The following is a 26799-nucleotide window of genomic DNA, read 5'->3' as shown; positions in this document are numbered from 1 at the left end:
CTGTCACCTCTGCGCTCGCCCTCCAAATAGCGCTGTCAATGCCTCACCACAGCCTACGCTAACTGCGAGTTCACACCGCACTACACAGGTAGAAGAAATGCAACAGCTCATAATGTAACAATAAAACGAGCACAGAATAACCATACTCTACAAAATGGAAGTAGGTAAGGTAAGGGGCACTTGAATGGCTGCGGAGCAGCAAAGAAAGAGGAAGTAGTTACCTCTGTTTGGACATTTATAGATTATGCTCTATGGTTGTTATGAGCACTGAAAGCTCATGGGAGATATATATATATATATATATATATATATATATTTGTTTTGATTGACTCCTGAATAATAAAAAAAGAAATGAGAAGCATAATCGGAGCCTCCGGTCCTGACATAGAATCCAATTCCTTATTCTGCGAACGGAATTATCAGTACATAAGTGATTCGCAAACTATGATACTGGTTTACAATATGCGTCTGCTTTTTGTCATTAGTCTAATCGTCCTGACTAAAAAACACCTCAGTCTCCGAATACAGAAGAGGCATTGCAATTTGGCAACCTAAAGAGTTTACCCACACCAAACATGGCGCTGTCTTATTCCTTGTGCTACAGGACTAGTACTGAAAGACGAGTCTATTGATGATGTCAGGTCCGTTCTCTTGCCCTTCAACCTGTCGTCGGCGTGCGCTTGTCATTACGTTGTTTCTCTTCCTGAGTGCTCTGGAAGTTCCGGCCTGCTACGAGTTTCCACTGTTTCCACGGTAACGAGGCGCTGCGCGCTCCTCACGGTGTTGGTGCTGCCGGGACGGCGGCGGTTGGGTGTCATTGAGACCTAGGAACTGGTAAACGTAGAATTTCGGCGCTAGGGGAGCGCAGGTGAGTGAGGGTTTGACGGACTGGTAGTATGTGCTACGAAGGCTGCTTTTATTGTTTGGTAATTCTATCTGATGGGGGTGTGTTTATTCGGGACTCCCCCCTGTATTCAGATCCCATGGCGGGTGGTTGTATCACAACAAAGGTTGTGGCGGATGGTTGTATCAGAACAAAGGTCGTGGCGGGTGTACCTATGGAGGACTGCATGCCCCTTCTCACTTGGCAGGTGCTCTGTGTTTTGGCGCCTCCTGGGCGCGGGGTTTGTCGCGGGTTTCCCTGGCGCCTCTGCCCCGCCCCGAGAGTCCGTTACTCCCTCCCACTTTAACCGCCTGTGCTACTCCCCGCATTTCTCCGTGTTTTTCGCACTTGCGACAAGCCCCTACGGCGCTTGCTACGTGGTGCCGTTCTCAGCAGCCCATCGGAGAGCACTGCTTTCCACCATCTGCGTGCCTGTGGTGAGTTCCCGTTGTTCGATCCTTTCAGTTGTAGTGGTTGCTTTACCCCGCTGGGGATCTTTTTATTGTGTGATGTTCTCTATTACCTTGCATAGCTTGTGTTGATAAGTTATTGGTGTCCCACAGGCTCCGCCTGGCTTGTTCATGTGATGTATTAAGTTAGTCGGTGTCCCACAGGCTCCGCCATGCCTGTTTATGAGATGTAGTGTTATTACAGTTGGGTGCTCTGACCATAGACTCTGGGGCTAGCCCCCAGTCACTTGGAAATGTTATACTTTCTTCAGTCTCGCTCCAGCTCTCTGGCAGTCCACCCCCGCGCTCCGCTCTCAGGAGGGTGTATGGTCTGTTGCTGTGGATACTGTAAACATTGCGTCTAGTTTACTAATGGAAGTCATGTTTGTTTTAGTCTTTGTTCTTGTTTAGATTTCTTATTGACGTCACGCGCATTCTTATAGCTAGTTTATTTCTCGACAGGTAAACATTTTATTAAACTATCTTCGAAACTCCTGAGTAAGGTTACTTTTTAAAATGTCCACAAAGAAGGGTCCTTCACATTCCTCATACGGCGTCTTAGCAAACGAGCCAAAAGCCCGTATGTAATAACGGAAAATGTATGCCTCTTACTCCGGTTCTGTAATAAAACCACAATTGTGGTGCAGTGGGGCCCCAGAGTCTCTATACCTGCTGCATCTCTGCATGGCCTGGGTATGGTATAGGGTTATTGTTGTAACTTGTAATGTTGCTTTACATCCTTTTCCATAGCTACATGTTTCCTGCTGCTCGGCCAGTATGAATATGATGTGTGTATGGAATATTAGAATGCCTGATGAGGTAGTGGTATGCTGTAGTGCCTGGAGGAGTGGAGAGAGACAGTTGGAGTGTGTGGCTGAGCAGCAAGGATGCCGCTCTTGGTGGGCTGAACTAATGAACTTCCAACCTATTATCCTAGTTACCATTGTGTAACCATTCTTAATAAACCTCTTGCCTACAACCTACTACATGGCTACCTCTGGACTTCTTTTGGATTACATCAGTTATCATGCACTGCATTTACCATGATGCATTGGGGAAATGGAGGGCTGGAATGTAAGGCAGTGTCATCCCACCCTCCTGTTTTGGAAGGTTTCCCTGAGCTAGTGAGCTGACTTTTGTTGATGCACCTGCGCCCAGTGAGTGGACAGACACTTGAGAAGACTTTGGGCACTATTTTCAGCACCCCCCCGCCCCAAAAAAAACGCTTATTGCTCTCTATTGATGAAGGAGTGAATCGATAAACACGTCTAGAGTTACACAGCAAAGGCTGTATGACGAGAGAAAAATTGAAAGACTACTGCAGAAGTAAGTGTTACCATGCACTGCATTTACCGTGATGCATTGGGGGCAAATTGAGTGCTGGGAGGTGAGGCAATGTGCTTCCACCCTCCTTCTTGATGGGTATGGTGTAGGTTTACCTCTGCGTTGTAGTGCAGTTAGCAACTGCATGTTCTTTCTTCCTTCAGTTGTGTGCAGTATTGACTCCACAATCCTACCTTGCACCAGCTCTTATAATAACAGCGCCTTATGTTGTAGTCAGACCTTCATCTATTCAATACCCAGGTTCAAGAAGTGCAATGAGGCAGCGGTAGCGGTGCATTAAAAAAAAAGTATGCAAACTGGGGTGTTAGTGAGCGTGGTGGCAGGGTGAAAGATATGTCTAAAAAACAAAGTATTGTGCAACTTTTTTTCAGTCTCTCACCTTCAGGTAGCTACATATAAAACAACTCACAGCTTAAATAAAACATAAATGCAAGTTAAGTTAATCAGTGGGAAATGCACTATTGTACATTACAAAAACATTATTAGTCAATGAGCTGCAGAGGTGTGTGTAACCAGAAGAGATACATAATTGAATCCTGGCTGGCGCAGATGAGGATTGTAACTGTGAATATCTAAGGCATTTTTTTTAAAACTTGCATTGCGCACAGTATAAGGCTGCTACAAAATATGCAAAAAGGTTTGAAATAAAAGTGCTTGCAAACTATAGAATTTCATTCATAATAACTTTATTCAACAATTTAAGTCATAAAAGTATACATAAGATGCACAATTTTAGATTAAAAATCCATAAAAACATATACATAAATATTAAAAGGTATTAAACTACATTGGACTATTGCCGAATATATTCTTACATTAGTTCATAAATCCTAAAAACAAACTCATCAGTGTGCATTTGGTCCAGGGGAGTATTACACAAAGTTCATAAAAACAACCCTCAAAATATTGCAAGTATAAATCAGCGGTAATTCATATGCCTCCCGCTATTTGTTTGGTACGAATTACCCAGGCCCATTTCAAAAATTTAGCCATAGCAACAGCAATTAAAGGCATCGGGTCAGTACATAGGATTCTTAGCGCCTCTTGATGTCTATGGATACCAAACAATTTGCATATAGATTTTATCCACATCGATCTGGGGGCCGAATACAAAGGACAGAAGAAAAGGAAGTGACTTAATGACTCTTGTTCCTCCCCACACTTAGGACATCTGTCGTTACCATCATCTCCTGCCCATTTGGCTGTAAAAGACCTTACAGGAAGGGTACCTACTCTTAGTTGGAAATAGAGTTTACGGTCCTGCTGTTTTCCGATAGTGTCTCAATATAGTTCCAGCTTCGGTCGGGCTTTTATTTCCAGAAATCGGCTAGTTAAGTGCGAGGAGAGTCCCTTTGTCCTTGCATCGGTAAGCACCATCTCCCAATACTTTTCTTTTACAATTTTTTTGGAGGGGAATATATCGTTTTCTGGGTCGTCCCAGAGTTCCCTCATTCCCATTTTGAAAAGTAAAGACCGAATGGCCTTCAGCCAAGGAATTTTCTGGCATGAATCCATGATCATTATTTCCCTCAGCCCATGGGCATAATGCCGTAGTTCTTCAGTGGACCATAGATGGCGCAAGTACAGTAATGGCCGCAGGAAGGCTAGATCTTGCACCGTCTTTTTTCCAAGATCCCACATTAGTGATGTTAACGGGGTACTTATGGGAACGCTTGTAGCTTCCGCAGAAAATCATTTTCTGCCAGCGTCCGCTTTCTTAAGTCCTCGAACCCCCAGAGTTCAGCACCATAAAGTGCCGAACTTACCACCTTCATACCGTATACTTCCAACAGTGGGCTAATGGGCTTTGTTAACGAAGAGGACATTTTTTTTAAAAGAATGCCTGCCTGTTGGCGGTGTTTTAGCACTACAATATCTAACTGGCTAGACCACCCCAGATCTCTCTGGAGGGTGACCCCCAAGTATGTGAAGGCATCTACCTTCTCCAACGGGGAACCATTCATATGTATCGGCCCTCTAAAAGGTCTGGCAGACCCATGAGTTTTAGGGCCTGCAAGGACCATAAACTTGGTTTTTGCCGTGTTTATTTCTAAACCCCTATCTCGGCAAAAGTCTTCAAATCGTTTCAGTGCGAGCTGGAGCCCACTTGGTGTTTTTGAAATGATGAGAGTGTCGTCCGCGAACATGAGGATCGGAACCCGCTCACCAGACATCGCAGGGGCATCGGTAGGGACCAGGGAGAGGAAGTCCGCAACCCCGTTCACAAAGAGCGAGAACAAGGTCGGCGCCATGACGCAACCTTGTCTCACTCCCTGCTCCACCGGGAGCGGCTCTGTTACCTCTCCCCGGCCACCCCACCGTACCCGAGCGAACGTACCCTCATGCAAGCGGACGACCAAACTCAGCAGTTCAGGTGCCATCCCCAACCCCGCAAGGACTTTCTACAATATATTGCGTGGGACCAAGTCAAAGGCCGCCCTTAAGTCCACAAAGACAGCATATAGGGTACCTTTTTCCAAGACTACGGTACGCCAATATAACATAATAAACCGAAAAACCTGGTCTATGGTACTTGTTTTTGGGCGAAATCCAGCCTGAAGGTGACTCAAGATATCATCATCCATCCAGGTCTGGATTCTACCCAAAACCAATCGCCCCATGATCTTTTGTATACAGTCGATCAGGCTTATCGGCCTATAGTTTCCTGCTAATGCCTTGTCCCCTTTTTTGTATACTGGCACAATTTCTGCCCCTTTCCATGATTTAGAGACTTCCATCCATTGGGCTATGGCATTCGACGCATATAAAATATAAAACCGCCATCGCCCTCTATTGTTTAAGAAGAGATCTGCGGGGACACAATCCTTGCCGGTAGCACGTCCTTCCGTGACTAGGTCCAGTGCCCTGTCCACTTTTCCCAGGGTAAAGACAGTCTCCTTATAGAAGGTATAATCAAATGCTCCCTCACTGATGCCAATCACCCTATTGGCAAATTGGGGCTTAAAAAAGTCAACCCATGAATTTAGATCGACGTTGTTTTGGGGGCTCTCGTGATGCCCTCCCCTGTCCCATTTAAAAATATCCCAGAAAGGTTTAGTATTCTTTACATTGCACGCCACTTTAAGATCCTGCCACATGCCCTCTTCTCAATCCCTTTTGTCTATATGTTGCTTGAGCCTATAATTCGTTCGGGCTGATCTTATTGTGCCCATTTCATTGGTCTTTAATGCTTGGCCCAATTCTCTCCTAGCTTGGCGGCAAGAGCCGTCATACCAGCTCTCCGCTTTTTTAATTTGGCCTCTTCTATTTCCTGAACTTGGTTTACAAAAGTATACTTTTAATTTAGTGAAGAGCTTATTATGTGCCTCTAACAAAAGATTGGGGGTCGACCCATTCAGGGTGCCTTCCTCCATAGCCTCTAATGCCCCTTCCAACTCTCGTTCAATGCTATCAATGATTTCCTGATGTTCTGCCACTTGACGCCACTTAAGGTGGCGCTCATCATTTGCCAAAACTAAATCTGGAAGAGTTGGTCCCCCAGAGTCCTCATCCTCATTTTGTAGACCCAGATTGAATGTAGCAGTCAGGGGGTTATGGTCACTCTCAATCCGAGTGACCACCTCCATGTCGAAATGGGGTGGACCACATCGGAAGGGGGACAAGTAAATAGTCAATGTTGCTTGCCCTGGCACCATTGTCGAAAGTTGCCATTCCCATTTTATCAGACAATGTGCATCCATTAGCAGCCCTCAACTGGTTTCCCAAACAAAGGCCCTTTAACTAGATCGCAGCTTCGGTCCATTTTCTTATAGGTTTAGTGCTAAGTTGGGCAACTCCCCACCTAGCGTCCTCCTCCTCTGTTAAATGTGTATCATTCAAGCCAAGGGGTTCAAAAGTGGTGTTAAAGTCCCCTGCAATCAAGGGCAATATGTTAGGAGGGGTAGCCTGCAGTAGTATATCCAACTCTGCTACAACATCAGATTTCTTGCCACCTCGAAGCCCCCTAGCATATACATTGTAAATATCAGTTTCTAAGTTGGCAGGGAACCTTAACCTGACCCCAAGAATATCATTGTTTACAACAGGGAGGAGCTTGGTGAGACATTTTAAGGACTGCCTAACCCATATCACTAATCCCCCCCATAGGTCGCCCCTGGCATTTTTTCATAGCTGGAACAAAAAAAAATCAAAAAGCCTACTCTAAACATTGGTTCAACCGCCCACACCTCTTGAAACAAGCATATGTTAAAGCGATCAATAAATTGTACCTAAGGCTGAGAGTTAAGTTTTGTCCCCAGTCCCGCCACATTCCATGAAATAAAAGATGTTTGGCATAGTGGTCCTTCAGGTGCTGCAGCCAGTTCATCCCATAAAGAAGGATCCCCTGGGCCTTGTTGTACATAGATCTGCCTTCCCAGTGACTGATCTAGCTTTGAGATCTCAATATTGCCATCGCACCTAACACTTTACCTTTGGTCACCCTCATCCTTCCATCCCACTATTCTGGGGGGTCACTTGCCCTCTCAAAATCTCTACCCCTTCACTTACGCCCCCAGCTCTATTACCCGGGGTAAGCCTTTGGGGAGTAAACTGTCAGTCGCAATCCCCCAGCCCCGACAAGGGCTGGAATCTGTTGAACAACCTTATGTTCCCCAATGGGCAGAAATTTGGTACAACCCCATGTGAGAACATGTCCCTCTCAAAGGAGACCGGAGTTGGGGGTCCGTAAAAATAGGCTAAGGGTAGAGCTTGTATCCCATTAGACTGATCATTATGAGGCCAGTTGCAAATGTAATTAACACTTGACTGGTCGCTAAAATTAATGATGATACAGTCCCCCGTCTTACAACCCCTACCTATCCAGTTAACTCTCCTAGTACCCAGGATATTAACTCGCATATTTGCAGGCAGTGGACGGTGTTTATTAAGCCAGAGAATACATTTATGCTTAAGGTCTAGGAATGATTCTCGTTGCCCCTGAGCTACTGGTGGAACCCCTGCCAAAACTACCACAAAAGGCGCTGATTGGGGAGGGAGATCAATATAGGGTAAAGGAGCCTCTCTATTAGCCCTGGGTAAGACGGTGGGATTTTGCTTCCTAACATCCGTCTTAGTGCCATCTCCCTGTTTACTCCCTTTGCTCAAAAGTGACACTCCAACCCCTACTTGATTATGGGATGGGGGTGCAACTGTCATGGCCAAAGTATTTTGGGGCATCCCGTTTGGCTGTACTGTATTTCCCGCCCCTGTCTGTGTTGGCGGTTGTGGTTTATCAGCGTACACTTTATCAGCAGCTAGAGTAGATCTATCACCCTGTCCTAACCCGGCACCACTACTGGGGCAACTGGGAGCCTGGGTTACGGGGGTTTTAGCCCGACCATTATGGACACTGTGCCTTGGGCCTGCGTGTTTCTGTGATGTTGCCAGCAAAAGTTCAAGGCACACTAATCTATTTTCGATAGAGTCCAATCGGTCATGTAATGGTTGGTTTATTTTCTTAAGAGTTCCTTCCGATCTTTTCCAAAAAGAAGGGCCCAGATCCAGATGTGATTCCTCCCCCATGTTATCCGGTTGGCATCCCTGCCCATTTTTTCCCAACAATCCATGTTGAAGGGGGCAAGATGGTGGTGTCGCTACTGGATCATCAGCAGGAGGAATATTTTTGCCGGACTTTGCTTTTTTCCCCCCAGCAAGTGTTTGGGGCGCAGGACGCTTCCTTTTAACTTGCATCCCTCCCTTCTGCTGGGCCAGACCTGCTTTTACTTGGCCAGCCGAACGAGTTTTAATGTTAGGGGAGGGGGGGTCTACATACATCACTGACAGGAACTCCAACTGTTGAAGAGGTATCACTTATATTTAAGATGGTTTCTAGTTGAGACAAGGTAATTGCCTCCACTCCAGACGGAGGAAGCGTACCCTGTAAGTCAGTTGCTATATATATTGGTGATTTTGCTCCTGCCAGGGGGCCCAGGGAAGATCTTTTATCGAAGGGTATATCCAAGGATAGTCTTTTCTCCGTAAGTTCTATATCCTTGGCAAGTGCAGATGATACCCTGATAAGGAAATTGTCTAGAGTTCCCAATAAAGAACCTCCCGTTGACTTCCTACTACCATGGCCAGCATCCGGAGAGGTAGACATCCTCAGTGTATCCTAAGAGTTAGAGCACGTAATATAATAATTTATATATCACAACCAGTTACCTAACAGGAGAAACTGACCTTTCTATCCAAATGTAGATGTTAGATGGGTGGCCCGTCCCGTCCCGTCCTTGGCCGGTCTTGAACGGGCTTAAACGGGCCCGCCCTCGTCCCGGGGCGGCGGCGCGAAGATCAATGCGGCTGACTCTTGGTCGGTGGCGGCGTGGACTGCTGCCCTGCTGACCCTTGGCGGTGGCGTTGGCGATGACCTTTTGCGAGCCTGTGGCAGGTGAGACGCTGTGTGGCTAGTTCACCCCCTCCGCCGGCCTCTGCGCCGGCTTTAAGCACCTCCTGGTGCGGGCGCGTCGTCAGCGGTGCACGCCGCCGCTGAGCCTACCGGGAGTTGTGGTCCCGGGGCGGCGGCGCGAAGATTAATGCCGCTGACTCTTGGCCGATGGCGGCGTGGACTGCTGCCCTGCTGACCCTTGGCGGTGGCGTTGGCGATGACCTTTTGCGAGGCTGTGGCAGGTGAGACGCTGTGTGACTAGTTCACCCCCTCCGCCGGCCTCTGCGCCGGCTTTAAGCACCTCCTGGTGCGGGCGCGTCGTCAGCGGTGCGCGCCGCCGCTGAGCCTACCGGGAGTTGTGGTCCCGGGGCGGCGGCGCGAAGATTAATGCCGCTGACTCTTGGCCGGTGGCGGCGTGGACTGCTGCCCTGCTGACCCTTGGCGGTGGCGTTGGCGATGACCTTTTACAAGGCTGTGGCAGGTGAGACGCTGTGTGACTAGTTCACCCCCTCCGCCGGCCTCTGCGCCTGCTTTAAGCACCTCCTGGTGCGGGCGCGTCGTCAGCGGTGCGCGCTGCCGCTGAGCCTACCGGGAGTTGTGGTCCCGGGGCGGCGGCGCGAAGATTAATGCGGCTGACTCTTGGCCATTGGCGGCGTGGACTGCTGCCCCGCTGACCCTTGGCGGTGGCGTTGGCGATGACCTTTTGCGAGGCTGTGGCAGGTGAGACGCTGTGTGGCTAGTTCACCCCCTCCGCCGGCCTCTGCGCCGGCTTTAAGCACCTCCTGGTGCGGGCGCGTCGTCAGCGGTGCGCGCCGCCGCTGAGCCTACCGGGAGTTGTGGTCCCGGGGCGGCGGCGCGAAGATTAATGCCGCTGACTCTTGGCCGGTGGCGGCGTGGACTGCTGCCCTGCTGATCCTTGGCGGTGGCGTTGGCGATGACCTTTTGCGAGGCTGTGGCAGGTGAGACGATGTGTGACTAGTTCACCCCCTCCGCCGGCCTCTGCGCCGGCTTTAAGCACCTCCTGGTGCGGGCGCGTCGTCAGCGGTGCGCGCCGCCGCTGAGCCTACCGGGAGTTGTGGTCCCGGGGCGCGGCGCGAAGATTAATGCGGCTGACTCTTGGCCGTTGGCGGCGTGGACTGCTGCCCCGCTGACCCTTGGCGGTGGCTTTGGCGATGGCTTTGGCGATGACCTTTTGCGAGGCTGTGGCAGGTGAGACGCTGTGTGGCTAGTTCACAGTTAGAATTTAATAATACCCAGAGTGTGTGTAGTGCATTTTTTATAACTGTCATTTAAAAGTACACTCTTTGCAGCTCAGCTGGTAACTCCCTTGCAATACTGCTCAAAAAGAATACATTTGTTATCATGTGATTTAATCAATTAAAGCCAATACCGTCTCCCAAACACCTTTTACATTTGCAGATTAACCAGTTGCGCATATTTACATTTCTTTCAGAAAAGCAGGCAGCCCGGCAAGAGGCTAGTTTCTTGTTTAGCCAACTGCCCTCTTTCGGTTTCACAGCACAGGAGGCTCCCTACCTTACATTTGAGCTGACGCATTTCAAATATTGGAGTTAACATTCCTAGGATGGTTGTCTGTTCATAAAAATTAGAGGAACTGTTTTTTGTTTTTTTTCAATTAAAAAAAAGTATGGGCACATCCTACCCCTAAGATCCCGTCAACTTTGACCACTGGGCACCGAGACTGCTTGCTTAAGCCAGGTTCTATTGAAAGTGATCACTACTTGGAATCCAGTAACGATTCAGGAGAAATATTTCCTCTATTAGAAAAGCATTGTTAAATCTTGGGGAAAAGGTAATAGATTGCCTGTTTTCTTCTAACCTTGCCTGTTGATTAAACCTAATGTAACATATTATAATGAAGAACTACTGTATGGATAGCTTCTTAATCTTTTTTAATTTCAAAAGATTGTATTAAGGTTTAAAATCAGAAAGTAAAAAGGTCACTTTAAAATGGACCTCTATTTGAAAAATTGAGATACGAAATGAGCCAATTTCCTAGGATTTGGTAAACCAAGTGTAATATATTAGCCATGAAAGAATCACACACTTATCTTTCATGAGTTAAGTAGAAGACCAATGAGAAGCTCAACTTTTTGGTTTTAAAGGGGTCTAAAGGTAGAGCCATAAATAAGAGGCTCGGGAAGAGAGGCAGAAGAGGGTTTGGAGAGATACTGGCCAGAGAAGGGTGACTGATCCGCTCATCAGGAAGGTTCATTTCATGTTGACTCCAGTGAGTGGTAGGGCTTTATGCAGTGCAGACAACCTTCTTTGGCCGAGGGGCAGGCACTGTAATCGACTACATCTTAGTCTCCAACAGGAATCAAGGCTGGGTGGGGGGTTTTGAAATGGAAGACCTAGCAATAAGTGACCATTTTCCTATTAGTACCACCGTTGTTGTAGGGAAGCCGGGGACTCAAAAAACAAGCACAATGAATATACTTCATTGTCGCTCGGTGTCGCTGGCCAGAAAAAATGGATACGCCATAAAATGGGCGAAAATTGATTCCACAAACTTCTTGAAGGACTTGGTCCAGAAAGAAATGAAACATTTTTCCACCTGCTTAGAACTTAGCACTAATCCTGAGTTAATTATAGGGGCATATGATAGGATTACCGCCACAATAAATGCCAAGCTAACTAAAAAACAAAAGACAGGGGAAGAAATAAGATTACATGGCTGGTTTAATCCTGCCTGCACTAAAGCACACAAAGCCCTCCTACAGGCTCTAAAGACTGTCCCAAGGGACAGTGGCCGAGTCAAGGACGCTAGACGAGCTTACAAGCAGACCCTCCGAAGTAGACAGGATGATCTGAAAAATGCAGCCTAGGAAGCCCTGATAAAGGCAAGTGCCTTACGGGATAATATTTCTTTCTGGAAAGAAATTAATGCCCCCTTCTTTTCGGATAGTAAGGTAGACTCATTGGAGATAGCCAAAACGGAAGATGTCTGGGTTAACTATTTCACTTCCCTATATAAGAAAGATTTATTAGCACTGATCCCACAAGATGATTCGGAAGCTGGGCAGGTGGTTCTCCCACCGATTCATGGAAATTTCCCACTAAATGTAATGTTTACCCCCCCAGAGGTGGAACAAGCAATCTGTCAGAGTGCTAATTTAAAGGCCCCTGGACCTGATGGAGTTCCCATTGATTTGTTCAAGGGGAATGTAGATCTATGGGCTCCTTTATTAGCAAACGTAATGAATGCTTATACCAAAATAGGTTTTCCCGACACATGGCACGAAGCAATAGTCATTCCAATATTTAAAAAAGGGGACAGGCAAGACCCAAAATGCTATCGTCCCATCTCCCTGCTAGACAATCTGATGAAAGTCGCAGGTAGGGTGTTGTTAACCAAACTACAAACCTGGTCCAAGAGTAAGGGAATACTTTCGAAATTCCAATACGGCTTTAAGTCCGGCTTAGGAACTGTAGAGCAGGGTCTAAACCTGGCCCTAATAACGAATAAATATATTGGAGCAAAAAAAGGGAACCTGTTCCTAACATTCGTTGATCTAACTTCGGCCTTTGATTGCCTAGATCATAGAATGTTATGGAAAACCTTGGCCAAAATGGGGGTAGACAAAAACATTTTACGTTTTATTCAGGAATTGTATAGAGATGCAGGCGCCGCGGTGAGATTTGGCAAAAACGGCGAGCGAACTAGAAAATTCCCAATAGAAAAGGGTGTTCGACAAGGCTGCATCCTTGCGCCATTCCTATTTAATTTATATATTAACGAGGTAGCAGCCTTTTTAAATGACCTGGAAGTGGATTACCCTAAAATAAACGGCCTCTCAGTCCCATTACTATTATACGCTGATGATGCGGTGATCATGGCCCGCACACAGCGGGGTCTCCAGAAGGCATTAATGGGTTTTGCAACCTTCATGAGCACTAGAGGCCTAAAAATAAATGTGGGGAAAACTTTTACAATGTCATGCACTACCAGGAAAAATATCCCAGACTGCAAAACCTTCGTCAACGACACAAAGATAGCTATGACCAAAACGTTCTCTTATTTGGGCATCATTTTTAATAATAGGGGCACATGGTCCTCAGCAATCACCTCCCGGAACCTGGCCTTTGCTCGCACGATTGGTGCGGTTAAACAATTTGCTAAAAGACTGGGTGGGAAACCTGTAGATATATTACTTAAGATCTATGCAGCGAAATGCGTGTCCACAGCCGTTTATGGGGCTGGCATCTGGGGGTTGGCAGATAGCACCCAAATACAAAGGGTGGAAAATGCCTTTTTGAGGTACCTTTTAGCAGTCCCGCGTTCCACACCTACTTGACAGAGCCCATATCAGTGATCTGATAAAGATAGCGCCAGTCATGCTGTGGTACAAGATTTGGACATGAGAGGACACGACCTTCAACAGGGAAGTAATTCATGACTGCCTGGACCAAGCCGCAGGCTTTAAGCAGCCATGGCTGGCCTACGTTAAGAAATTCCTGACCTCTATTGGCCAACCAGATCTCTATTCAAACCCAACATCATGCTCACAAATATCAAAAAAAGCTTTAAAAGGGGCATGCCTTGGTTTATTGGAGGAGAGGAGATATTACTTAGATGGGAATAAGTCCACCATTGTAGCCCATCGTCAGATTCTCCATGACCAAGGCCTACATCCATATCTGGCGCCAACCTATTCGTGTTATCATAGAATGCTTTTGTCACGAATGAGGACGGAATCTTTTTTCAGGCTAATAACGTTCCCTGCCCCAAATGATTGGTCTGTGAAGTTGATAAAATGCCCGTGTGACGGCTTAGCCACCCAGTCTAATATACACTGCATTTTTTTCTGCGAGTATTATCAGTGGGGGAGGAAAAAATACTTGCTACCACTGCTAAAGACATGGGGTTTGAGAAGCTGTAAATCTGCCCTGCTTAGATTGTACTTGCTCCAAGATGAGTCAACTATTGTAACGGCGATAACATTTTTGACTTTCATCATAAAATGTAGAGGGACCATGCGCAACGATTAGGAGCCTGAGGTTTAATGAGTATTATCCTGTGCATAATAACACCAAATAATACACAATAATGAAATATTTATCTCAAGCGATGTATTAATTCAATGAATTTACCCATTGAACATAATGAATTTTATGAAAACTTTCTTTAAAGAATTTTAAGATTTGGCTATTTGTTTGTTTATATGACATGTCTTTTTTATAACGAGTTTTAAATGAGTAAGCTTTTTAACGTGTTTTTGTCTGTATTATGCTTTTATGTTTGCTTTTATGGTTTTTTGTCAAACACCGAATAAAGCTATCTTTGAATCTTTGAATCTTGAATCTAGAAGACCAATGAGAAGCTCAACTTTTTGGTTTTAAAGGGGTCTAAAGGTAGAGCCATAAATAAGAGGCTCGGGAAGAGAGGCAGAAGAGGGTTTGGAGAGATACTGGCCAGAGAAGGGTGACTGATCCGCTCATCAGGAAGGTTCATTTCATGTTGACTCCAGTGAGTGGTAGGGCTTTATGCAGTGTTGAATTATGAATCAAAAGTTTTTTGTTGGTGTCTCTTTGGTCCTTTATATATAGAAGAAAAATTATGACTTGGACACTTTAGGGGCCTTGGTTCATGATGGAGCACACATTCAGCTGCAGGGTATTATACAGAGGACTAGGAAGGTTCCTCTAACAAGTGTTATGCAGCAGATCTTGGGGCCTCCAACTTGGTCCCATTAGACAGGTTACATGGTCTTCATCCCTTCCTATCTAAAAATTCTTAAGAAGTCGGGGAAAGTTCTAGGGGAAGAGCAGGTCCCAGAAGATGCACATTGTATTTCCAAGTTCTTCAGCCTCCTCTCCATGCTTCTTTTTTTCATGGTCATCTTTGAACCAATTCCTAGAGGTTAGTGCTTTTCAAAGAACTGCCTTCAGTCGAGAATTATTTAGCAGTGAATCTTATGCTCAATTTTCCATTTGCAATCTCTGCAATGATTCAGCAGTTAAAAGTCCATCTTCCACCAAGCTTGCCAGTAAATCAGGAGATTTTTAAGCAAATGGATGAATTTAAAAAAAGCTGACTTAGTCCGTTTCTTTGCAAGACTTTATCCTTTAGCTGAGGGTGAACCAGAACTTCCTTCATTAAGTCAAGCTGGGTGCCATGTTCTCTTGCATGACTATCGCTGGTGGTATCGCAGATGTCTCTGTTGCAGATTGTGTGGCTAGAAGAGCTGAAGTTGCCCTTAGGAGAAGTGAGGCTGCTCTTAATCTGAGCACAAGAACATGGATTTATTGCAGTTTACACTTCATAAAACAGCCACCACCCCCTTTTGTATTTAATGATTTCCAAGTGGTTGCCACTGCTGCTTAAGCTGGTAAAAGACTGTTTAAGCTTGCTGCTCAGAATAGACTTGCAGGCAAAGTTTTTGTCACACATAAGTTGCGACGTTCTGAATGCTTCTGCTCCCCCCCCCCTCCTACTGTCTTATGTAAATAGTTAGAAAGCGTGGAAAGTGCTGGCTTGTTAAATGTTCCGTTTTAGGTGTCTCAACTTTTTGGAAATTGGAAGATCTTCTGTTGCAACTATACTGAAATCATAAACATGCTCAGCCTTCAAATTTCAATCTAAGTCATCAGAACATTTTACTTTAGCAAATCCTGCTGTAAATGTATTTGAGTACCAACTGCTGAAGTAAAATGCCAGCCTTTCCTCTTTTAAAACCAGATCAGTCAACAAACTAAATAAACAAGTCAACGGGGAGCCACAGCCTACTTTACTGCATATTATTTAATTCATATAACTTCACAAATTTTACATTTTCTTTTATTGATTTTTTTTTTCTCTAGTAAAATCATACTTCAGGATACTCCTTTTAGCTATTCAAATTAACTAATTACATTCACAGAAAACATTTTTAATGATACATTTGTAGTCTTTCAAAGGCAAAATACTGTCTTTTTGGAAAAAAAAGTTAAGATCCAGGAGTTAATTCTTGAAAAACACATAAAGCCAGCACATGGCAAAAACAACCGCTTCATCAGGGCTCATATGAAAAAAGAAAAGAAAAAACACGGCTTGAAAATCACACTAATAGGCTTCCAAACAAATCTGATAGGATGTAATGTCACAGATCCTTGATAAATTGCTGTTTTAATAGCTTTGTATTGAGATGTTCTCCTAAACTAAAATGACTGCCAATACTATTAAGTTATACCGCCTCCATATCATGCGCTGTTCCTTCAATTTATGTAATGGATTTCAGTTGCGCCTGGAATCCGCGCATCGTATCTCACGACCTCCCATTGAAAGAGTTTTTAGTCTTTTTTCATATGAGCCCTGAAGAAGCCGTCGTTTTGCCTTGAAACACGTGTTGGGTGTGGTTGTATCTGTTTCTCAAGAATTAATTAATGAGATCTAAATTTGTTTCTACAAAACTAGTTATTTTGCATTTGTGAGACTTAAGCGTTTCATTCCATCATAGTTTTTCTGTGAATGAATTTAGTTGGTTACAAAAGCTTAGATCTGTTTCCTAAAGGAAGATTTTATAAGAAAATGTTTTTTTTCAATGAAAGAAAATGTTACATTTTCACTCTCTGCCTCAAGACTTGTAGAACAGTGAATTGTTCCCACCCTTCAAGAAGAAACTGAAACTTCTCTACAACAAATATCTAAACTCTCCTCCTTAAACCATTGGCCTTGTCTGTTCGTGTTCACCTCATAAATAAATCTGAGTATCACTACCTGGGGAAAAACTGTGCATAACGCCCTACTTCAGCTGCCTTCGAATGTGTAACATCCACCTATTTCACGGTCTGTTGAAAATGTCCTTTTGTATTGTCTTATGTTTTATTTACACCACTTGTAGCTTGGGTAACTCTGTAAAATGATTTATGTGTTTAATACTACATCTACCCCAAATGCCGCCCTATTTGTTTGTGTGAAAATGTGTATATAATACATATATTACTTACTGGCAATAGTCAGTATGTAGTTCTAGTTAGGACCAAAGTTTCCATAGGAAAAGCGTTCTTTGTTTTGTCTAAAACATTGGCGGCTCGTGACAAATTTTTGTGAAATTTACACTAAATGTCCCTTTTTTAGTACAGCTGCTGTGTTGAAAATGTCGAGGTGATTTGTCAAGCGGGGGACGAGAAAAAAGGGTGGTCCCAAAACGCATTTTCCCAATGTTACGTCTATAGGGACTTTTCATTTTTTGAACAAGACTACATCCCGAACTGCTGATCGGAATTATACCAAATTTGGCAGAAAATTTGATGTTGGTTCAGAAAACTTGCTTTTTGTGATTTGGTGTAAATCCGTTAAGTAGTTACAGAGATATTTGGATGTAAAAGGAAATATAGATACCTGGTAGCCCAAAATCCTACTGAAATTTGATTGGCTGCAAACACTTCAACCAGGAAGTGTTTGCAGCCATTTGGGACCAATACACATGATAGCACTCTATTGAAATGCATTGTAGTGAATGACCGGTTTTGGGGGTCACAAAAAGGAGAATGTATTAAGGGTGATAACAGATTTTAGTTACAATATAAATCATTTGTTGATGGTACCATACTAAATTTTGTAATTGTGCCGTGTTCTTATGTGATGTCATCCTGTGGGAAGCCTTATGCTGGGATTTCAAGAATCATGTTTATGAAAAAACTGTTTTCTCATGATTTTCCATAGAGAGATTATGGAAGGGCATATTTTCTGTAAATTCACACAGTCTTTCTCCGCCATATAAAAATACACTTGATTCCCTTGTGTTCTATTGCAGCCTCTCAGTCTTCTAAAGAACAACTGGAGCGCTAACGGTGTTACTGTTTTCCTACATATGGCACACCTGACGCCATTTTGATTGAATTAAACTGGTAGAACTTAAGGCATTTAATTTAGAAAGGAACACAATGAGGGGGTTCAGTTTAACATTGGTATTATAGTTAGTACTGTAGAAAGAAAAATTAGGGCACATTTTAAGTAAGTTCTCAAATATCTTCCTCTTCCATTTCATTAAAACATTCTGACATGCACTTTGAACACAAGCAGGAGACTGTCAGCAAACTCCCTGGTGTTAAGCAGTTTTCCTACAGTGTTCTAATGAGCAACTAGTGCTAACATTCTGAATTTATGCCAAACGTTGTGGCACATATAAACACCATCTTTATGGAATCAAAGTAGAAAACAGAAAGCATTTTTGTTAGAAATGGCCCTTTTTTAAGTGGTTATTCCCAAACTTCTTGTTTCTTCCTCTTATTTTCACTGACCTGTTTTTGTTGTCTTTGGTACTCAGGGCACTTATCCACTGCTAATCGATGCTAAAATGCATATACTCTGTGTAAATTATGATGATAATTGGTTATCCATGATTGGCATAAGTGGTTTACTGGTAAGTCTTTAGTAAAGTGCACTGGGGGTGCCAGGACCTGAAATCATATGATACTTGTGGGCCTGCAGCACTGATTGTGCCACCCTCATAAGTAGCCCTGTAAAGGTATCTCGGACCTGCCACTGCAGTGTCTGCATGCAGTTTTAAACTGCTATGTAGACCTGGCAAGTGCACCTACTGTATGCCAGGCCCTAACCTTCCCTTTTCTTACATGTAAGACACCCCTCGGGTAGACCCAAGGTCCCCCATGGGCAGGGTGCTGTGTATGTGAAAAGTGGGACATATACTGGTGTGTGTGACAAGTTCTGATAGTGAAATACTGCCAGATTCATATTTTACTATTGAAAGGCTATCTGTCCCATAGAATAGCATGGGAGATACTTTGTAACATCCTACAAGTGTAACTTCCCACTGGGACGAGATGGAGGAATAACATTTAGGCTCTCTGAACTCAGAATTTAATAACCCATCTTTTAGTAAAGATGATTTTTAAAAAGTGTGTTTGAAAATGCCACTAGTAGGCATTTTCTTGTGTAATCATTCTGTGTGCCCGTGCCTGTTTGTGCATTGGCTGTCTGGTTTAGGAGTGACAGGGCTGGGGATGTGCATTCACTGTAGATGGCCAATGGGAGGGTGGGCATTGGGTGCCTGCCCCCACCCGGATGACTGGGAGCTGAGCTGAAAAGACCATGGCTACATTTAGAGTAGTGGGAGGGGTTTTCCTTGCACCTGAATAGGACCGGTCTCCCTTGCACAATGCTGTCTCCACCCCTTGTGGTCATACTGCACCGGCAAGGACAGAACTCCTTTGGACTGGGTTCAGAGACCCTTGCACAAAGAAGAACAAAGACAAATTGAGTTTAAGTAGTGGACCTTAAACCCCAGACCTTTAGATCACTCCTGGACTCAAGATGAACCTTTGCCAAGGAGAAGAGCTGGAGAGCTGAGGAGGAGTACTGCCCTTTTGCTGTGTGGGGTTGGCCTGCAATTGCGGTGTCTGCCAAGGAAAGGACAACAACTGGAACTTTGCTGAGAAACCGGCTTGAAGAATAATCTCCAATGGCCTGTGCTTGCTGGCCTCCTGTTCTGAAGTCTCAGTTACACAAATACTTCAATCCCAGCTCCCCTGAACTCTACTGCTGGGAGTTCTGACCTGCTAGAAGGTACCTCTTCCAGATTGGCCCTCTGAAGGTTGTTATTGGTGCTGGGAGAAACAGAAGAAACTAAAAAAATCGATGAATCGCCTCTCTTGCGGTTGTTTTGATAGAGATCGCAGGTCACCCGACCAATATTTTTCACCACTTAGGTTTCGGGCCCATATATTTCATTTCACCATATACATTGATCAGATGACCATACAATCTACTACCAATAATTGTGAGTCCCTTTCGATTATTTCCAGTGTACCCGACTTACCATCCACTGTTACGGGTACCTATGCCCATGATGGGTCAGGGAGCTAGCTGTAAAAGGAAAGGCAGCAAAATACAAAACCCAACATTAAAATGATTTCGATGTTTCATCAAATGACCACGGACAACTGGGAAGTTTTAAGTTTCTTTATCTAGCAATCAAGTTTTGGAAAAACATAGCTTTTCAGTAAAACCGGTCAATAGTCAGAAATTATACTATGGAAACAATTTGCGTGAATGGGACATAGGGATCCTAAACAGCTATAGTAAGGGTGATAAGTGAAATCACGCTATAACTCTAATAAAAGTACTTCAGTAAATGTTTATAAGAGAAAATTTATAGACCACAACAGGAAGTTGTAAACTGCAATGGAGAAAATGATTTCTAAAAGGTAGGGTAACATAGGAACACGCTATGAAATTAAATGCAAATAACTTTATGATATGCAATGGTTGCAGAAAGCATGGAAAATTATCATATGCAAAGTATGTTTTTATTGAAGCAAAGACAGAAAAATAGAAAGGTGCAGTTTAGAGTTTTCGGCAAGATATTTACCTAGACTGGTGTGAAAACCAACCCTGGCCACGGGTCAGTTAAGGACAGGAAATACCCCAAGGAATAGCAGTCATCAATGGGACAGCAGGTGCGGAATGGACACCCCAAGACAGGACAGGAAACCCAGATTAGGATCAGGACAGGACCACCAGGATACGACCAGCACCCGCAGTTCGGAAGCAACGCCTGCGCTCCACCCTCTCTGCAGCTATCAGTCGGAACCCCGATTGGGTTAGCGAACTCCCCAGCAAAGTGCTCCGCCAGCACTTTAAGGTTTAGTAAAACCTTAGTCTATGGTCAAATTCGGACAGAGTGCTCCGCAGCGCTCTGTATATTCAGTCACCTATTGAGTGCGTTGGGTCAGTGACAGGTCAGCTATTCAGACAAGTCGGACAAATTCTCTAGCTAAACCTAGGCTAGATATACTCTTTTGGGTCAGTGTACCACCCCCCAAATGTTGCAAAGTGTCAGAATCCCCAATTTCGATTGGTCCTAAGGTAGGATTTGGTTAACACACCAATCAGAACAGACTATTGTAAGACTTATTTTGCATGTTAAGGTACCGCCTAGCAAGATTGGGGTTCCCATAAGAGAATACACAGAATACAATAGCAGTGTATACATTTGTTGCAAGTGCAGTACAAGTTCTGTTTCTCCGGCTGGGTGAAGGTGCATCTTCCCAGGCCCTTTTTGGCAGTAACCTTCTCTTGGCTCGGTTTCAATGTCACCTCGCCATGGCTGGTCCTGCGCAGAACTGCACTCCAAGATGGACGCACAACCCCCATCACCCTCTCCGTGCCGAGGATACATGAAAAGTAAGCGAAAACAAATTAAAACATAGAAATGAATGAATGTATTACATGTCATGATTTCACACTTCAGGTTTATCATAAAAAAATTATACTATGCAATTAGGGGTAAGTGCTACACATAACGACACGATGAGCAATAGCACGAGCTTCACTTCATTATCACATTAAGCTGCCATTTTATGGCGATTACGCATGCGCACCCGTTCCCTCCAAAACTATATCTACGTGAAGTCACGTGAGTGTGACTAACTCATGCGCAGAAGAGGAAAGTCAAGCAGCGGCCATATTAGGAACAAGTGTTATTTGTATTAGTAGAACACATAGGCAAGCGTCACTATGATACACACGCACATTCAAAATACATAAAATTAGTAAAACGAACAATTGGAATTACGAGATTATAACACATTTTCGAGGTTCTTGACTCGAGCAAGTCGCGATGCGAAATCTTGCTCTATCAGTTTTTCCAACGCTGCACCACCGCGGGGGAAGACTCTCCAGGCACCGCTGCCGTGCCACTGCAGAGACGACGCAGTGCCTGCAACTGTAAGAACTGAGGCATCGTGGCTGAAGAAACTGACACAGCGCCGCTTGCCACCGCAACGAACGCCAACGCATCCCGGATTTCCACTCATCGCACCTGTGCGGCAAGTTTTACCGACGCATCACCCACAGACCAGAACTATCCTGGGTTCGAGGCATCCCTTCTCCTGCTTGCAGCAAAACTGTTGCATTGCCTTCCCCAAGGACTCAGAAACTGGTGTTTTTTTACTCTTCCCTTCTCTGCGACTGTTTGGCCTTGTGATTTTTGACGCATCACAGGTACTTTGTGAAAAATCACGCACCCATATCTTCCTATGGACTAAGTTGCTTGAAACCTTTTAAAAGTCACATTCTTATTACATGTATGTTGGATTTTTGTCGTTTTGGTCTTGCGTTGGTTTAGATCAGAGGTCTTCAAACTTTTTTAGGATGAGCCCCCCAGCTGAATTCTTTTAGATGTTGGGCCCCCCACCAACTGTCAGAAATGTCTGGAATCTGGTACACTATATAATCGACCGCCATCTGCATATCCCAGGCCATATTTGGCAAATAACTGATTAAACCTACTACATCCACAACCACTTAGAAACATTAGCTCAAAACTTTACTGCTTGAAGCTTAACAATGGGCATTGTACATCTCAGTAGAAAAAAACAAATTACAATGTCGTTCAGCACATTAATCTTTGCACATAATGTTCATATCGTTAGATTTCTGAAACCATTTCTATATATTTTATTAAAAAGGAGAAAGAAAGTGAGATCATTGGTTTCTTGCTATATAGATCACCATGGAGTACACCAGTTTCATGGGTCAGGAAGTTCCAAATGTGAGAAGTTGGCCTGGTGTATGATGTTCACTATTCTAGTGAGCACCTTGCACCAGTCCAAACAACCCTTATGGTGATGGTTGTAAAGTCAACCTTATAGACCAGCTATCCTAGTGGTAGCATGGACAAAAGCTTTCTTAGGCTAAACTCAAGAGGGCATCTGAAGCCAGCTGTTTTACCATATGCAAACCTTTTAATATCAAATGAAAGGACACCACACAGGTTATATATTCAAAATGTATGTGTATTTATTTCTAAATAAATCCCCTTAACTCTTTATGAGCACAGGAGCACAAGTGTATAACAAGAAACTTAGTATAGCATACAAAAGTTGCACAAATATGGATAGGACCCTGTGGCCCGTAAAACCATATACTAAAATAGTGGTATAAGAACCACGTCACAAACAATGGTAAGGCCTAGGGCCTTGGGAATCGCTGGGGCTACACTGGACTAACAGTAGTTAGGACGTAAGAGGCCCACAGGATGCCGGTGCAGTGTCTAAATGCACACACGTGCACCAATAGGAGTCAATGGGTGCGTAAAGTTAGAAAGTTGCAGATTTGGAAGTCTTCCGACTGGACTAGAACTTAACCACTCAAAACTAGGACACTAGGGATGTAAATCTCTACAGGAGCACCGCAGTACTCGCGTTACCTCACCCACAGGAAGCGGGTGCATAGGTGTCAAAGTGTGTCGGGTTTCGTCGTGGAGTTATATGGAGCCTTGGAGAAAAGATGCTGCAGGCGACCAGTAGAGAAGAGTCCGGTTGGATCCAAGGGTGGATTGAAGATATAGAGTACCTGAAAGCAGAGGGGACAGAGTCTGGGTCACTAGCCAGTGACCAGAAAGGAACCAGGCGATGTCGGGTTGCGATCAGGTGATGTCATGAAGCTTGTCTCCGCTGCCACGTGGACCAGGAGGTGTCGACGACGACCAGGTGGTGGACACGGACTGTCCCAAGAAGGCTCTCGCTGTCGGCAGTGTCGGATCTCGATTCGGAGTCAACAGGCCTTTGGAAATGCAACCCACGCAGGAATCGAAGATGGCTGCTGGATCAGACCAGCAAGGTCTGATGGGCTGCTCCTTTTCAGGGGAGCAAGGGCCAGTCTGGAGCAACCAGACCAGCATTGAAATTTCGAAGGTTCGTCGTCACAGAGGCCACTAGCCAACGGGCAAGTGTCCGGACAGACGCGTCGAGCAGAAAAATGCAAAAGGGCCCCACGCAGCACTCGGTGAGTGTGGAGAGATGATCTTCGGTGCAAAAGCTGCTCGGGTCTGGGGCTTCTCAATCCCCAATGTACAACTTCGAGGGTGCCTCGGGAGCTGCACAGGAAGCACTTCGCTGGCTTTCCAAGATGGCCGGTCCCACGTCTCACGTCGCCTCCACGGGTCTCAGCTTTGCTGTGGATCGGGCTGTTGGATGTCTGGAAGTCCGGTTCTTGTCGATCTCTGTCGTTCGAGCTCCGGCAGGAGCAACGACAAAGCAAACCTTTGAGCGCTTGATGATGCCTGCTTGCACAGGGTGGTCACTCCTTGACCACAAGGGAGATTCTTCAGTCTTCTACGTCGAGTAGGATGTCGAAGAGTCCAGAGTTCCGTTTCAAAGTTTCAGTCAGGATTATCTAAAGTCTATGGACACAGCTCCTACCTTTTATTCCAAATCAAGGGGCTGGATTACCTGCTAGGTCCCTCCTATGGGTGGGACCCAGGAAGGGGGTGGTTACACCCCTTTCCCTTTGTCCAGTTCCGCGCCAGAGCTGGGGCTGGAGTGCCACAGCACCGGTTTGAACTGGGCTATGCATGGGACACCTTGTGTGCCCCAGGCAGTGTCTAGTTTCATTCAGCCCTCCCTGCCCCAATCCACTATCTCCTGTCTGGGGTGGTGCTAGCACCTCCCTGTGACAGGAAACCTTTTGTCCAGGCCTCCCCTGCCGGAGTTTCGGTCAGCAGCAGCAGGAGGCCAGACTTGTGTCTGTGGCAGCAGCATCCATTTTGTGATGCTGAGGCTCTGGTTAATTTTTTTTTTTTTTTTTTTTTTTTTTATAAAACCTTTATTGTGCAGAAAGAAAGAACAAATACGGGCCCACAACCGTCAGGCCGGCCACGATACATTTAAGGCACAAATGCAAGCAATACAGCTCCTCAGCGGTAGCGGATGACAGAATAACAAGCATCGAATGCTACATCGAATAGAATCATGGCGCCGAGGAGAAGGAGCATGTAAGGTTAGGTTTTAAGGTTTTTCTTTAACTTGAGACCAAGTAAAAGGCAATGAAAAATAAGACATTAGGAGAGCTGAGTCCATACAACAGTAACATGACACTGGCAGGCGGCTGCACAACTGAAAGCAACAATGGAAATTAAATACTCAAGCAATATGGCGACACAAAATAAGACAATCAAAACATCAGCCATCAGTCGCACACCATATACAGCGCCGCCCCTCCCATCAACCCCTATCACGGACCCAGAAAAAGAAAAGGGTAAGAAAGCGCAGAGAAATAGAAAAAATAAGGCCCATAGAAACTAAACAATAACTGAAATCCCACCCCCCCACCCAACATCAATGCGGAGGCTACGGCCTACCCCCCCCCCAGCAGAGTGTCTGTCGCCCACTAAAGAACCCGAAATTCAGACGAAAAAAGGAAGAAAAAGGAAAAAGGAAGAAAAAGGAAAGAAAGACCCCTCACACTTGAGATACAGGGAGTAGGAAGGGATAAACTAACCCACTACTCCCAGAAAAAGGAAGGTGGGGAGGAGCCCACCCAATGTCAGAGCTCCCGGACGTCCCAGCCATATACAACCTCTACGCCGTGCACAACAGTAGATTCGGAGGAACGAGAACTCTAGGAGAATCAGAATCAGGCAAACCTAGAGCTCCGGGTCAGCACAAAACAAAATAGCAAAATACAGTGCCGTCCGGGTCCTCGCAATCCAAGCAAACAGCACCAATGAGGGAAACACCCACAGTCTGGCCAGAACTACCAAGTCCCACCAGGCATGGCCATCGCAGAGAAGAGGGCCAATTCCATATGCTCCCGGGCCCCCCAACAGCAAATAAACCGTCCATCCCAAAGACCATAGTGCGGCACGATACACAGGAGAGAAGGGGGAAAATCATCGTACAGAACAACAGCAAACAATTAAGAAAAGCCCCATCTCAAGTCCCACTCGCCAATCAAACACATGCCCACCGAGAAAAATACTCCCTAGCCCCGGACAGTCCGAAAACTGAGCCCAGAACATGGCTCCCCCGGAGGGCCCGCCCCCATGTAAACGAAAAGACAAAATGGCCCTACACAACAGAAAGAGGATACCCAGAAACAAAATGGACTTCACAAATCACAGACAGCGTCATCAATCAAAAGAAGCCGACCCGGAGGAGGACTATAATAACCGAGTCTCGGCCTCCACCGCCAACATCAGACCTAAAACACACAATTTCCTCCCAAAATCCGGCCACCCCAACTCACAAGCCCCACATAGCTCCCACACCGTGTTACGTTAAATTCAGAAGACATTCAGCCAGGAGAGAATCTAAACATCCACATCTAGAGTCACAGAGCAACACAGTAAGCACAACCCCACAACCAGAATAACGAGCAGGATATATCGATGTTATAGCAAAGCGGGAAAAAAGGAATGCATCCTGTGCAGCCAGTCAAACAAAATAGGTCAGTCCGGATCTCCGTCGTCTGTCCGAGCAAAGTCACGAGAAAGAACCTCAGCCCTGGCCCGACCGGCGAATCCCAACCGGGGCCGGCCATCGCTGTGAGCACCCCCTAGGTAGAACAAAGGAGCAAGATGGCCGCTCCAAACAAAGAAGAAACCCAGGAGGCGGAGAGGAGCGTCCCCGGTCACCATCAGGTCCATCATCCATGTAGTCAAGCACCCCCTCCGCCAACGGACGGCACAGTCCCCACCGCTGTAGAAAAACGGCTCCAGAGACAAAGACCCCAGGGGGAGCCAGGCACCGGGAGGCCGACGAATATAGCCATTGTAGGGAAGGAGTCACAGTTCCCAATGTGGGGGGCAACATTGTAGCCAAAGCTTCATCAAGGAGAGAGTTAGCAACATTATCGTCCGGGACACTGCACATCTCCGCCCTTACGTATTGCAACCGTGTAGCAGTTTCAGACAATGTCAGAGGTGGCAGAGGGTCAGCCTGTCCCGGTCGCGTCACACATGAGGAAGCACCGTCGATCCTCTCCTCCA

At 45.4% G+C, this 26799-nt stretch overlaps 1 protein-coding gene across 7 annotated transcripts in view; it reads left to right on the top strand.

Annotated features, from left to right (window-relative positions):
- Window positions 1-655: 655 nt before the first annotated feature.
- The window catches only part of PCM1 (pericentriolar material 1), a 1361399-nt gene continuing 1335255 nt past the window's right edge, over window positions 656-26799 (top strand). For 4 of the 7 annotated variants that reach the window (XM_078678107.1, XM_078678103.1, XM_078678106.1 and 1 more), the window contains exon 1: window positions 683-868. The gene's annotated coding sequence lies outside the window, so the exon portion shown is untranslated. Of the gene's footprint in view, window positions 869-1001; window positions 1321-26799 lie in introns of those variants that run through there. The other 3 variants (XM_078678108.1, XM_078678109.1, XM_078678104.1) reach the window with 3 other exon arrangements.

Source organism: Lissotriton helveticus, chromosome 2_2, assembly GCF_964261635.1.
Source record: "Lissotriton helveticus chromosome 2_2, aLisHel1.1, whole genome shotgun sequence".
Lineage (NCBI taxonomy): Eukaryota > Metazoa > Chordata > Amphibia > Caudata > Salamandridae > Lissotriton > Lissotriton helveticus.
This window is presented reverse-complemented; position numbering and strand designations above follow the sequence as displayed.